Source organism: Balaenoptera acutorostrata, chromosome 1 (assembly GCF_949987535.1).
Source record: "Balaenoptera acutorostrata chromosome 1, mBalAcu1.1, whole genome shotgun sequence".
Classification (NCBI taxonomy): domain Eukaryota; kingdom Metazoa; phylum Chordata; class Mammalia; order Artiodactyla; family Balaenopteridae; genus Balaenoptera; species Balaenoptera acutorostrata.
In genome coordinates, this window is record NC_080064.1 from 138,899,234 (window position 1) to 138,913,166 (window position 13,933).

At 42.5% G+C, this 13,933-nt stretch overlaps 1 protein-coding gene across 1 annotated transcript in view; it reads right to left on the bottom strand.

Moving 5' to 3' along the window:
• SEC16B (SEC16 homolog B, endoplasmic reticulum export factor) overlaps positions 1-9,438 on the bottom strand; it is a 93,871-nt gene extending 84,433 nt beyond the window's left edge. Inside the window, exons 1-2 of the mRNA XM_057552418.1 lie at positions 9,362-9,438; positions 3,109-3,223 (exon numbers count right to left, since the gene is read on the bottom strand). The gene's annotated coding sequence lies outside the window, so the exon portion shown is untranslated. The remainder of the gene's footprint in view (positions 1-3,108; positions 3,224-9,361) is intronic.
• Positions 9,439-13,933: the final 4,495 nt, after the last annotated feature.

Below are 13,933 nucleotides of genomic sequence, written 5' to 3' on the forward strand. Positions count from 1 at the left end.
CAGCTACTCAGGCCCCAGCAGCAGAAATGGAGTCCCAGAGCCCAAGCAGCTCAAGTCTACACCTGCAACCGCCCATCCCGAATGTGGCTCGGAAGCATAATCTGAAAGCCACTGATACCGTCCTACCCCTCAACTTTTTTTTTTTTTTTTGGCCATGCCACACGTCTTATGGGATATTAATACCGTGACCAGGGATTGAACCCGGCCCCGGCAGTGAAAGCGCCACGTCCTAACGACAGGACCGCCAAGGAATTCCTGCCCCTCAACTTTAGAGATGTGGAAAGTGAAGGTCAGAAAGGTGAGAGGACTTCCACAAAGTTGTAACCAGATGGGGACAGAGCTAAAACAGAATCCAACAGTTTTCTGATGGCCAGTCAGGTTCTCTTTTTACCACTGAACATTACCTTCTTGACTGACATACCAAAAAGATGAGGAGGAAAGTAAAACATGTTTGAGAAGAATGTGCCTCATCATAGGAAAAACATAAAAATGGAAGGCTGGCGAGCAATGAAGCCTGGCAGCTTGGGCTCCACTAATCTGCATATGAACGAAACACCACCTCCATCAATGGCTGACTAGAGTTACCAAAACCGTTTTTTGAACATTAAAACAAATTAAGCCAAAAAAAAAAAAAAAAAATCCTTCAGCAATTCCCTGAAGGTCCAGTGGTTAGGACTCAGTACTTTCACTGCCAGGGTCCGGGTTCGATCCTTGGTCGGGAAACTAAGGTCCCATAAGCCACAAGGTGCAGCCAAAAGAAAAAAAAACCCTTCACAGTGAATGCCTAACAGAATCACATTTACAACTATACTGCATATGAATGCACACAACTGTACTTTGGAGGAAGTTTAAGCCACATTAATGGGACTGTGAGGGAATGAAAAAGGGCTTGAATAGCCAATGAAATTAACTACAGAGACTAATGGATGAATTATAGTCATATGATACTGAGCATGATTCTGGTGTTCTGTTCACAGAACTCCAGCTTAAATCATCTGGTTGTACTTTAAAGGAGTCTGTATTCTAAAATCAAAGGTCAAGTTAAGTGCTTCCTTTTTAGACTTGTATGTTGTGAAGTTCAGAGTTCATATCAACACGGGTAAATTATTTTCTAAAGTACTATCACATCACTCTATTTAAGATACCAGTGATGTAGATAGAGCCCTCAAAATCCAGCTCCTTCATGGCCTTCACAGTTTCCATTTCCCACTGGCTAACTAGGCCTGAGTATACAGCCATACAACCCAACAGGGAGAAATCCTATGACTCTGCAGCCTGTGAGACCTCATTATGCTACATTGTGTTTACCCTTTAATTCCATAAAAGGAGGAATTATAGTATCTAGAGAGAAACTATCCAGTAGTTTGGCACAGATTATTTCCTGGCCTTATCTACATCACATCCCTTAAGAGCGTCTCACTTCCTCCAGCTTAAAAACCGCTCCAATGTAAGGCTGGATGCACCCTTCCTGGCAGTACTGAATTGCTGAGGACAGGCCTCGGGAGAAGAGGGGAAAGTTCTGGTCCTGGTATCGGCCCCAGCACAGCCCCATGGCAGAGATATTCTTCAGGAGCAGAAGATTGGCCAGCACAGAAGCAATGGTTCCTCCAGCAAAACCTACCACCACAATCCTGCCCTCCCATGCCAGGCTGAGGGGAAAAGGAGAAGAAAAAAAGATTATAAAAGGAAATGTACATTCACAGCCATTAGGATGGCTACTATTTAAAAAAAGAAAAAAAAAACAGAAAATAAGTGTTGGCAAGGATTTAGAGAAATGGAACCCTCATGGACTGTTGGTGGGATTATAAAATGGTGCAAATGCTATGGAAAACAGTATGGACGTTCCTCAAAAAATTAAAAATAGAACTACCATATGATCCAGCAATCTCACTTCTGAGTCTATATCCAAGAGAAGTGAAAGCAGGGTCTTGAAAAGATATTTGTACACCCATGTTTACAGCAGTACTATCTATAATAGCCAAGAGGTGGAAACAATCCAAATGTCCATCAACTGATGGATGTTTAAACAAAATGTGTTATAGACATACAGTAGAATATTATTCAGCCTCAAAAAGGAAGGAAATCCTGTCACATGTTAAAACATGGATGAACCTTGAGGCCATTATGGTAAGTGAAATAAGCCATTTACAAAAAGACAAATACTGTATTATTCTACTTATATGGGGGTATCTAAAGTAGTCGAATTCATAGAAGCAAAGTAGAATCGCGGTTACCAAGGGCTGGGGAGAAGCAGGGAAAGAGGAGCTATTGTTTAATGGATACAGAATTCAGCTTTGCAAGAAGAAAAACTCATGAAGATCTGTTTCACAACAACGTAAATATACTTAACACTACTGAACTATACACTTTACAATGGTAAATGTAGCAAGTCTTTTGTTCTGTATTTTTTACCACAATAAAAAAACACAGAATGAGGGGAGAGAAAGCAATGTACATTAATTCAGAGAGACAAAGTAGGTTTTGGGGGTGGGGGGCAGTTGTGTAATGGGTACAGAGTTTTTGTTGGGGATGGTTACACAACATTGTGAGCATGTTTAACTGTATACTTACAAATGGTTAAAATGCTAAATATTAGGTTACTGTATATTTTACCACAATTAACAAAAAAAGCAACATGCATTAAACACCCAGCTGGGAATTCCTATTGACCTTACAAACTGGCAGGGGTGACCCATTCTACACCAATTTGTATTCCTCAGTAGGAAAATAGAAAAATAAGCCATAAGCAAGATAGTAGGGGGTCAGAGAAACTAGCCAGTCTTGTAAGGGAACCCACTTTAGAATCAAAACTGTCTATTAAACTACTCAACTACTTTGTGGAAGGGAATCAGGTATAAACAGATATCATTCCAATGCTGAACAACTGAGTTTGAAAATTTTGAACATAGGAAGCAAGAATAAGAATTCAGACACTCTCATGAAGCATCATTTGCTTTACACTAAGGCTTACTTTAGGACTCATTTAATTTATATACTTTTCTAGGGAATTTTGAATAATTGCCAAAATACTATTACCTGGAAGGCAAGAGAAGGGCATGTATTAGCAGTCCTCTGTCCTGGCTCTCCATTTAGTCAACACACTCTTACCTTTGCCTCCTGTCTAAGCACAGTAGTGGGCACAGTGGGCACAGGGGCTATAGAACCACATGGATCCCTTCTGTGGGCAAGCTGCTCTCTCTGCTTCTGTTTCTTCTACTTTAAACTAAGATAAACCACAAAACTGTGCTTACCAGGATGACACAAGAAATGAAGCTAACATTATCAGAGCCCTCCAGGGTCCCTGGTTGAAACAGAATGAGAATTGGTGTGGATACAGCAGTCCCATGAAATCTCCAGTGATTTTTTTTTTTTTTTTTTAATGAAACAAGTCAAGGGGCTTCCCTGGTGACGCAGTGGTTGAGAATCTGCCTGCAATGCAGGGGACACGGGTTCGAGCCCTGGTCTGGGAAGATTCCACATGCCGCGGAGCAACTAAGCCCGTGAGCCACAATTACTGAGCCTGCGTGTCTGGAGCCTGTGCTCCGCAACAAGAGAGGCCGCGATAGTGAGAGGCCCGCGCACCGCAATGAAGAGTGGCCCCCACTTGCCGCAACTAGAGAAAGCCCTCGCACAGAAACGAAGACCCAACACAGCCATAAATTAATTAATTAATTAATTAATTTTTTAAAAAAAATTTTTTTAAATAAAATAAAATAAAAAAATAAAACAAGTCAAGGAGACACCTATACTGGTGGCTGCTTCAGAAACCAGTAAGATCAAAAGAGTCTGTACCTTGTTGCTCAGTGAACTGGGAGACTGCCACCCCAGTAATTCTAACATCTGAACAATGATCTCCTCAAGAATTACCCACACCATGTATATAAAGTAGTTAGTGGGGGCAGGCATAGCTGAATTTAACACATGTATAATTTCTAAAACATTTGATATTGCCAACTAGAGAGTCCGCAGTCATTTTTTGGATATTTTCCAGTTGGCTATTTTGTTTCTGCTATATTTAAGCATTTCCTGATTTTCCCTCTGCTTCTATTCCTTTTCACCCACCCACTCAGCTGTTCTCGTTGATGCCGTGCCTACAGGAAAAGTGAGCAGCAAAGACAAAAGAGAAGCAAGGCCAGAAGGAAGACAGAGGTCTGGAAAGGTTTCTGCAGAGCCCCAGGTCTAGCCCACTCGGGAGGACCACTGCATGTACCTGCGGAGAGCCTCCAGGAAGATATCTCCTTCCACGGTATCAATGACCACGTTCACCCCGCCACTGCCCACCAGCTTCCCTACTGCTTCCTTCAGGCTGCCCTGACCATAGCTCACGATGGACTGTGCACCCTTCTGCATCGCCAGCTTGCACGGCTGTAGCTATTACCTACATAAAGAACACAATGCTTCTGATGGTCCAGAATACATACCAAGAAGGCTCACCCCACCCACCCAGCCTCCAACTAAAGAAGGAAACCAGTGTGACCTCACTGTCCTAGCATCAGCCTCAACCCAACACATAAGGCCCGTCACACAGCACCATCACACTGGCCCCTCCATACTCACTGGCAACGTGATCCACATTTCCAGGAATCCGGAACCCCACCGGGTCTAGCTAGGCGACAGTTCAGGAGACACTCACAAATTATTCTCCAAATGCAAATTAAAACCACCATTTATTGAGTACCCACTATGAGTCAAGTAGTAAGGACACAAGCTAAATAACAAGCTTAGAGTCAAAAAAGCAAGATCCAGCAGTATGACGGGGGAAGTACAGAGGGGTCCAGAAGTGCAAGCTAGAGGTATCTAACCTCGATCTACAAGATCAGGAAAAACTTCTCAGAGGGTAAAACATGATTCAATGGAAAGATCTTGAAGTCAGACAGACCTGAGTTCAAATCCTGGCTCTGCTACTAACTAGCTGTATTACCTAAGGCAAATTACTTAGTAAGAACTAACACTTAAATGGTGCTTACTATGTGCCCGACACTATTCTAAATGCTTTACATATATTAATAACTCATTTAATCTTAATATCCCAATAACATGCATACTATTATTATCCCCATTTTAAAGATGAAGAAACTGAGGCAAAAGAAGTTAAGTATCTTGCCCAAGGTCACACAGCTCATGGGAGGCAGAACTGGGAGCCAAACCCAGGTAATTCATCTCTAGAGTTCACGCTTTTAACCTCTATTTTGCCTGCCAACTTCTCTAAGTTTCAGTTACCCCATCCATAAAATAAGATACATTTTTAAAATTAAATGGAATACTGTATATAAAGCACTTGGAAAACAAAGTGTTGGATAAATTTAATCTATCGTTACACATATGCAATTGTTTATTCTATTTAAACCTCATAAGAACATTATAGGGGAGGTACAGTTACTCCCATTCTGTAGATGGAAACAAAGACCCAGGGAGGTTAAGTATAGGGTCGGCCAAAAAGTTCGTTCGGTTTTAAGTAAAAATAAAAGACACATTTTTCATTTTCATGAAGAACTTTACTGAACAATGTATTCACTAACCGAACAAACTTCTTGGCCAACCCAATAATTAAGCCAGGATCATCCAGGCAGTAGGTGATAGAACAACTATTCAAATCCAATGCTGCTCATTCCAAAGCCCATGCTTTCCCACCCCATCACCCTGGTAGAAAGCCATGCCTAAGGCCTGCCAAAGATGGCATAGATGGCTGTGGGCGATACTGTGAGGAGGTCTGGGGTTTGGAAGTCTCCAGAAAATCTTCAGACACTCAAGAATTGCCTAGAGGTGCCTTATCCCTGGGCAGCATCCACCAGCCCAAGCACTTTGGCCCCAAGGTGACATTCAGAACGTGCATTCAAACACCCAAGAACATCTGTGCCCTTAAAAAATTCCAAACTCACCCATAACTATTTGAAACTGAAAGCTACCCTCAAATACTCCCCCCGTGGAACCCTCAAACATCTGCATTTCACTGACTGCTATCAGCACACAGTGCCATAGAGAGCAGACACCAGTCGAGGGTCAGGCACCTGATTCCAACCCCAGGATTCTCTGTAGGTCCCAGTGAGGCCTGCTGTGAATCATTTTCTCTCTTGGTGCCTCACCTTCTTTGTCTGTGAAATAGGGATAATAAACACTTGCATTCCCCATCTCCCAAGTGGTCTGTGAGGACCAAGGGTAAGATAATTGCTGTGGAGGCAATGTGAAAGCAATATGAAATACTGTGAATGAAAGGTGTTCTCAAAATGACCTGTTCCAAGTAGGTGGCATGATGACATTATTTTTCTGTTTGTTTTTGCTTAAAACCATTATTGCTGCTAAAGAAAATACAGCTTAGGTTAATTTTAATATCTGAATTAAAGCAAATTTTTCTCTCTACTTAACTTCCTATAACTATTTAAAACAAATGGTAGGGACTTCCCTGGTGGTGCAGTGGATAAGACTCCACGCTCCCAATGCGGGGGTCCTGGGTTTGATCCCTGGTCAGGGAACTAGATCCCACATGCATGCCGCAACTAAGGAGCCCGCCTGCCGCAATAAGGAGCCCACTTGCTGCAACTAAGACCCAGTGCAACCAAAAAAAAAAAAAAAAAGTAGCAGAATCTCCTTTTAAAAAAAATTAAAAATAAATAAATAAAACAAATGGTACAGTTTTATCTTCCCAGAAATGTTAAATAGTCAATGGTTCTAGACAATGAGACTAACTGTGGTCTCCCCCCTAAGAGAGGTGCTAAAAGCCCTCACTTTTGAGTTGAAATGTGTTAATACTCCATGAAGAGCCTCCTGGTATCTAAGACTGCTTTCAGAACTCACATGTCCTTCCCAAAAGAAAGTCAATGTGAGAAAAGAGAGCTGCCACCTGGAGAAATTCCACATCAGTCCAATTATCACCAAACCTGTATAGCATCTTGGCGCCTCTGGATATCCCAACTGCAGGCTACACAGGAACCTCACACTCAGCACATCCAAAACTGAACTCACCATGTCCTCCTGGGTTCTCAGTCCCAACAAATGGCAAATCCCCAAGTGCATCTAGTTTGCGCCTTCCCACTCAATGTCTAATAATAACAGGATCCCTTTTTAAGGGATCCCCCATGACATACCATGCCCTCAAACAGGCACATGGCACGAGTGACCTCAATATTCCCATAACCACCCAATGAGAAAGCATTATTGTACAAATGAGGAAACTGAAGCTATTAAGCCAGAGACAGAGCTAGAATTCGCCCCTAGGTCAGGCTAATGTCAAAGTCCTTGTTCCTTCAACTATATCAGGATGCTCCCCAGTCACCAAATACTCTATTTTCTTCTACTTTGGTATCTCTCTGATCATCGCCTCCAGTGCCTTGTTTCAAGTATCATCACCTCTGGCTTGGATTGCTCCAGGAATCTGTCCTATTGCCTCTGACCTTGCCCCCATCCCTCATCCCCACTGCTACCGAAGTGAGCTCTGCAAAATGCAAAGATGATCATGTCACTTCTCTACAAAATCCTCAATAGCTCCTGCAGCTTCCAAGAAATGTTCAAATTCTTCAGTGCCTCATGATCTTATCTCTGCCCCCCTCCCTGCAGTCATATCCCACTGTTCCCCACACACATCCTTTGCTCCACAGATGTTATTTGCAATTCCCTGAATGCATCACATTAGTACCTATGTCCCTGTCTTCTAATATGTCCTCCCACCACTAAAATGGCCTTCCCTTCTCTTCTTCCTCTATTTAACTGCTATCAGTCCTGCAAAAGTCAGCTTAAATGTCCACCTCCTCCAAGAAATCCTTCTTCTCTAATACCCGCAGCCTCCGAGAAAAGCCCCTGTAGAGAGGTGGGTCTTTCTTTCATGTATTTATTCATTCATTCAAGAAATAATTATTGAGTGCCTACTAAGGTCTCGGCACCATGCTAGGTGCTGGGACTGCAATAATGAATCAAACAGACACTACTCCTGCCTTGATGGGGATTACAGTCCAGTGGGAGGGACACATTGATCTAATAATGACACAAGTAAAGGATTCACCACATGCTATGAAAGAGAAGTACAGGATGCTATGAGACCACATACAAATAGTCCAGGGGAGGGGAAAAATGTCTCCTGAGGGATAAAGAATACTTCTCCAAAAAAGTGACACCTGAGTTTAAATTTGAAGTTCGGGGGGGACAGTTTAGAGCATTATAGGTAGAAGGAATAGAATCTTCAGAGGTTGTGAAGCGAATTGAACCTTGCCAGGTTCTAGTAACTTAGAAGGATGAGTGGTTTACTGCTAAGTCCCCTCACCAGTCTGCAAGCAAATAGATGGCAAGACCCTACTCTAGGTTACTTTACATCCCCAGTAACTTGCACATGATTTCTAATAAATAAATGAATATATTCCATGTTTGAAAACAAGAGGTATGATATTTTTTAATGGAGAATCAAACATGCAAACACCTTGGCCTGAAGAACATTTGCTGCCACCTCAATCACGGCAAGGCCTGCGGCTCCGGCTGCTGCTGTCACTGAAACGCTTTCTCTGTGCCAGAGCAAGAGGAGCGCTGCTCCACAAGTCAAAAACCGTCCAACGGTATGATTTCACGAACACTTTGAAGCTAGGACATTTTCAAGCAAGAAGAGAACTGAGAGCCCATTTCATTCGACCCTTCATGTACATGTACACATATACGTATGCTCTCCAGCTTCTCAGGCTGGGTTATGTATGTAGATCAGTGCTAATTTAGTCCAGTCTGGAAGACTTCCCAGGTAAGGGTCCTTAATCTCTCTAGGTAGTCTCTTCCTCATTCCAGTGGCAGCCTTCCTTTGCACTACCACTCCAATTTCTGCTTCATAAATTCTGTCCTCAAATCATTCTCCTACTAAACACTGCCAAATTTTAGAAGGTAACAGCCACCGCTCAACTAAGCCCATCTCCCTGGATCAATTCTGAGGCTCTCTGAAAAGAGCAAGAAGCTGTAGTTACGCTCCAGGTAAAGTGGGAAACTCAGCACCTCTGAGTTTGAAATATCCCAGTTAGGTACACCCAACCAAGCCTCACAGAAACAAATACCACAGGCCTCCATTAGAACCAGAGTGAAGCGAGTTTAAATAAACCAGCTCACTAAAATGTAAAGTTTTCTAGGAGGTGATATCCAGAGGGGTCAGACTTGAGGGACAGATTTCTCCAAATACATATTGGCCAAGTTCACAGTCTACCATTCCCTCTCAGACAAAAGGATATCCCCACTGTCACCAGGCTCCAATCTTGGGTCACTCGCTACCTTCCTTCGGCCTTTCCTCAGATAGACATGAGGTAAGGGTCAGGGAAGGGAAAGGAAGGGGCAAGGTCTTGGTGGACACTTCTGGTATCAGAGAAGGTACCATCTAGCCCTCTATTGTCTACACAGTCCTCACCCAGGCTGGGTACGGGCCCGACGCTCCAGGGCCAAAGTAGCAGTGCCATAAGATACCGGCAGGGCAGCAGCTTCTCGGAGGGGGACCCTTTCTGGAATCTGCCACAGTGCCTATAAAAGAGATAACAGTGACTTAGAGATTAAGCACCTGTACCTGTTCATAAAGGCTGCTCAATATATGTTATGATTTGATTTGCAAAGGGCAACACATGTCAGGAACCAAGCCCAGTGGAAGTCAAGACCAAGCAAGCAGTGGCCAAGTTCAAGACTTGCGTGCATCACTCTTCGAAAATCCTAAGGCTGGCATCTGGATCAGGAAGGAACCAGCTTATAGAGAAGGTAACACAGGCCACTGTAGTATAATGAGTGAACTGGATGGCATAAAAATTTTACCTCAAATAAAGCTGTTTTTTAAAAAAGTGTACCGTTCACCACTAGGGGGCATCATTCACATCCTGCACAAACATACCCCACCCCACGCCCACCCCATGCCCACCCTGGCTGGCAACGTTCCCAGGACTCTTTCTTTCACAAGCTTGATGTGGGGAAGAAACCCATTACATCCAGCTCAATGCCCCAAACCAGTTTTTCTACCAAAACCACCTAACTATGGTCCAGTTGGAGAGCCAGTCGGTTGCTCCGGGGCTCAGAAAACAAAATGCCCTTCTTCATTAAACCACTCCACACAAACAAACCTCTGTGCAAGTGTTGTCACACCGATATAAAAAAGGGGTTTAGCATTTGAAAGAAAGAAGTGCTTGGCTGAGAAACAAGATATAACCAAAAGAAGACAAAGAAAGAGAGGGAAAGGAGAAGAAGGAATGATGGATAGATGAAAAGTAAAGAAAAGAAAGCAGAAAAAAAATCTCCAAGGATTAGTATTGAGAGGTAGGGCTACCTTGTGGTCAATGATGCATTCTTCAGCCATACCATTAAAGCCACTCACGCCAATAACTCCATTTCCCTGAAGGGAAATTACCATTAAGGGTATGTTCAAATGCATGCCCTTGCTATTTATCCCTTCCCGAATTAATCCAAAAAAGAAAGAAATCTTTCTTTCTGACCCACTAAGACACAGGTTCCCTTAATTATCTGTTCAGTGTTACTGTTTAGTAAATAATTCAGCCATTTTCTCACTACTCCCATCAGGGGGCCAAGCCAATCTGAGCACATTTTGGACAATGATAGGATGCAGCAAGGAAAAGACTGATATGAATTAGAATCCCAGTGTTCATTTCTTTCACATGAGACTGAAACTTGAGAATTCTCTATCCTCTCAGTAACTAAAAATCCAGGTGCTGCCTTTTACTAGTAATAAAAAATTTAACGAAGCCAGGAACTTCCACAGACTTCCTTCCCTCAATTCAGAATTAGTTTCTCCCTGCTCCGTCTCGTTTTCCCTTTGGTGTCTGCTGGCAAAGTCCAGGAGAAGCAAGACCCTTTGGCTACAAATGAGGTTAGCACATTTCTCATAGTTACCCACACATCAATTCCCTAGATTCAACTAATTTACCTCTTTCACCGTGCTGACATCTGTGCCTGTCTCCAATACTGTCCCAGAAAACTCCATTCCTAAAACAAATTGTTTAAAGATTAGGTTATCTGCAAAGCCCAGCACAAGAGAGATGAGAAAACCCTGATCAACAGGCTGTCCTGTGAGTATTCTGGAGCTGTGAGGGTTTATGTTCCCCCCACCCAGGAAGAAGGGTAAGAGTGTTGTACCCAAAGCACAGCAAAGTGAACTAAGATTTCATGATAACAACCTGAAAAGCTATAGTAGTCCCATTCTTACCGTGACACAAATGAAAATTTTAAGAATGGGCAAAAGCACAGAGAATTACGGGTACACAAGTACTTTTGACCTTGATCACTGGGGCCCTGGGTTCCTACAGCACCCCAATGACAAATTCATCATATTGTATTTATCTGTTTCCACGTCTCCTCTTCTGAACTATGAGGCCCTCGAGGACATGAACTATACTTATTCATGTAGTACTTGGCTCAGTTGGATGAATTGGTGTTGTCTGCCCTTTCCTCTTCCACCTCCAAAATTTCTGAATTCAATTATCATACATTTCCCACTTGAGCCGCCAGAAGAATAACTCAGTTGAGTATGACATCTTCCCCCCATCCAGCATTTCAACAAATACAAACAGAGGGAAATGTTTCCAATTGTTGAGACTTAACCAAGTACCCTAAGGCCAAAACACAGCAACTGTTTTGCAATCACTGTATCCCTAATAGTATATATCTGTATAAAATATACATGTACTGTATATTTACAGTATATAACTATATATGACATATATATATACAGATATATACTAAACTATACTTATATCTCTTTTAATAAATTTCAGCAACAAAAATCAGTCATTGGTCCACATATTCAGGATCTAAATGTAATCAGATTGGGCATAATGCAAATCAGAGAGCAGGCTGCTAAGAAATGTATAAACTGTCTCTTTCTGATCCTCTGGTATTAGGTTTCTTTGGGAATGTATTCGTGAGGACTGAGAGTTTTAGCTGCAACCAGATGTTTATGATCCTTCAGGGTAAAAACAAAATTGAGGCACTGTCAAGGAATGAAAGGGAATGACTACGGCCAATGATGGTTCTGATCAGGATTCTGGTGAGCATAATGATATGTAAAATTGTATTTGTTCGTTTACGCATTTTTAAAGTATTTATTGAGGGGTGGATGAAATAAGTGAAGGGGATTCAGAGGTACAAATCTTCAGTTATAAAATAAAAAGCCACAGGGATGTAATATATAGCATAAGGAATATGGTCAATAATATTGTAATAACTTTGTATGCGACACATGGTTCCTGGACTTACCATAGTGATCATTTCATAATGTATGCAAATGTCACATCACTATGTAGTACACATGAGACTAACATAACATTGTACGTCAACTATATTTCAATCAATCAATCCATCAAGTATTTATTGAGCATCTACTATGAGCCAGATACAAGAGTACTAATGGGGCCGGGGGTGGGGGGAGGGCAATAATGTTGAGCAAGACAGTAATAGAACCTTCCCTCACAGCACTTGCAATCTAGTGATTCTAATTAGTAGCGAGGCTGACATATCTGAGACACCACTGACAGCAGGCAGACACCACCATCGTAGTGCCCAAGATGAAGCACATGGTTCTGAAAACACTCTATATCTTCTTTTTTTGAAGCAGTCACTTGGCCCCTTCCTACTCACCAGGTGTGAAGGGAAGTCGGGGCCTTTCCTGATACTGATCACGACAGGCCAAAATATCAGCAAAGTTAACCCCACAGAAATGGACATCAACTCTGACCTGCAAAGGAAATAGAGCAAAAAGGCAGAGCAGTACACATCTCTGGAGACAAAGTTCATTCAATTATACCATAATATTTACTGAATTTACTGAATGCCTACTATACGCCAGGTACTGAACTAAGTACCAGTGTACATTCATGAGGCAGAATGGACAAGGTCCCTGACCTCATGGAGCTAAGAGTATAGCAGAGAAGACAGACATTTACCAAATAGTTATGAGGATTTATGTGTTAAATTACAACTCCTACACAAAATGTTAAAGATAGAAATACACGGTACCATGAAAGCACATAATGGGGAGATTTGACCTTTGGGGGAAGTCAGGAGAATCCCCTGTGAAAGTAACACTTGACCTAAGAACAGCTAGGAGTTAACTATTCAAAATAGCAGGGTAGGGAGCCTGGCACAGACAAAAGCAATGGCATGTGCCAAGGCCCGGTGGTGGGGACAAAAGAAAAACCAGCTTAGTGCACAAAGAAGAGAAAAAGATGGGGCTAGAGAGCAAGGCCCACAGCATCTGAGGGTTTGTAGGGTTTGTTGAGGATCTTAATCTTTAGCATAGGAACAGTGGAAGCCATTAAAAGATTTTAAGCAGAGGGTAACATGATCAGCTGTTTTGGGAATCAGGAATTCTAGAAGCTAGAACAGGATTCCCCAGCTTATGTGTTTCATGACAGAGCTAGAGCAGAGGCAGGCCTGCAGCAATTTCTCTGGACCTTGTTAAGCAGTGGTTCTCAAAGTGTGGTCCCCAGACCACCAGCTTCAGTGTCACCTGGCAACTTGTTAGACGTTCAAATTCTCAGCCCCTGACCTACTCAATCAGAAACTCTGGGGACAAAGCCCAGCAATCTGTTTTGGCAAGGTAATTCTGATGCAGCCTGGAGTTAAAGAACTACTGTCATAGACCAACCCAACTCAACAGGGCTTGGGATCACAGGAGGAAATGAAGGCTGAGAGACAGAATCGGTGACATTCGTTTATTTATTTGTTTGTTTACATTTCCCATATCATACAGAGGTGACCTTATTTATGAGAAGATATTTTATGGGCAAAATGGATTCATTCAACAATATTTTAAGCATCTGCCACATGCCAGGCACCCTTCCAGACTACGGGGATTTAACGATGGATAAATTCTCATAGTCCCAGCTCTCAGGAGCTAATTTCTGACACAGCAGTCCGGACAAATAACTGAACAAAGGAGCCCAGCCCTCAAGCCTATGCACATTGTGTGCATGACACAGTTGCTGAC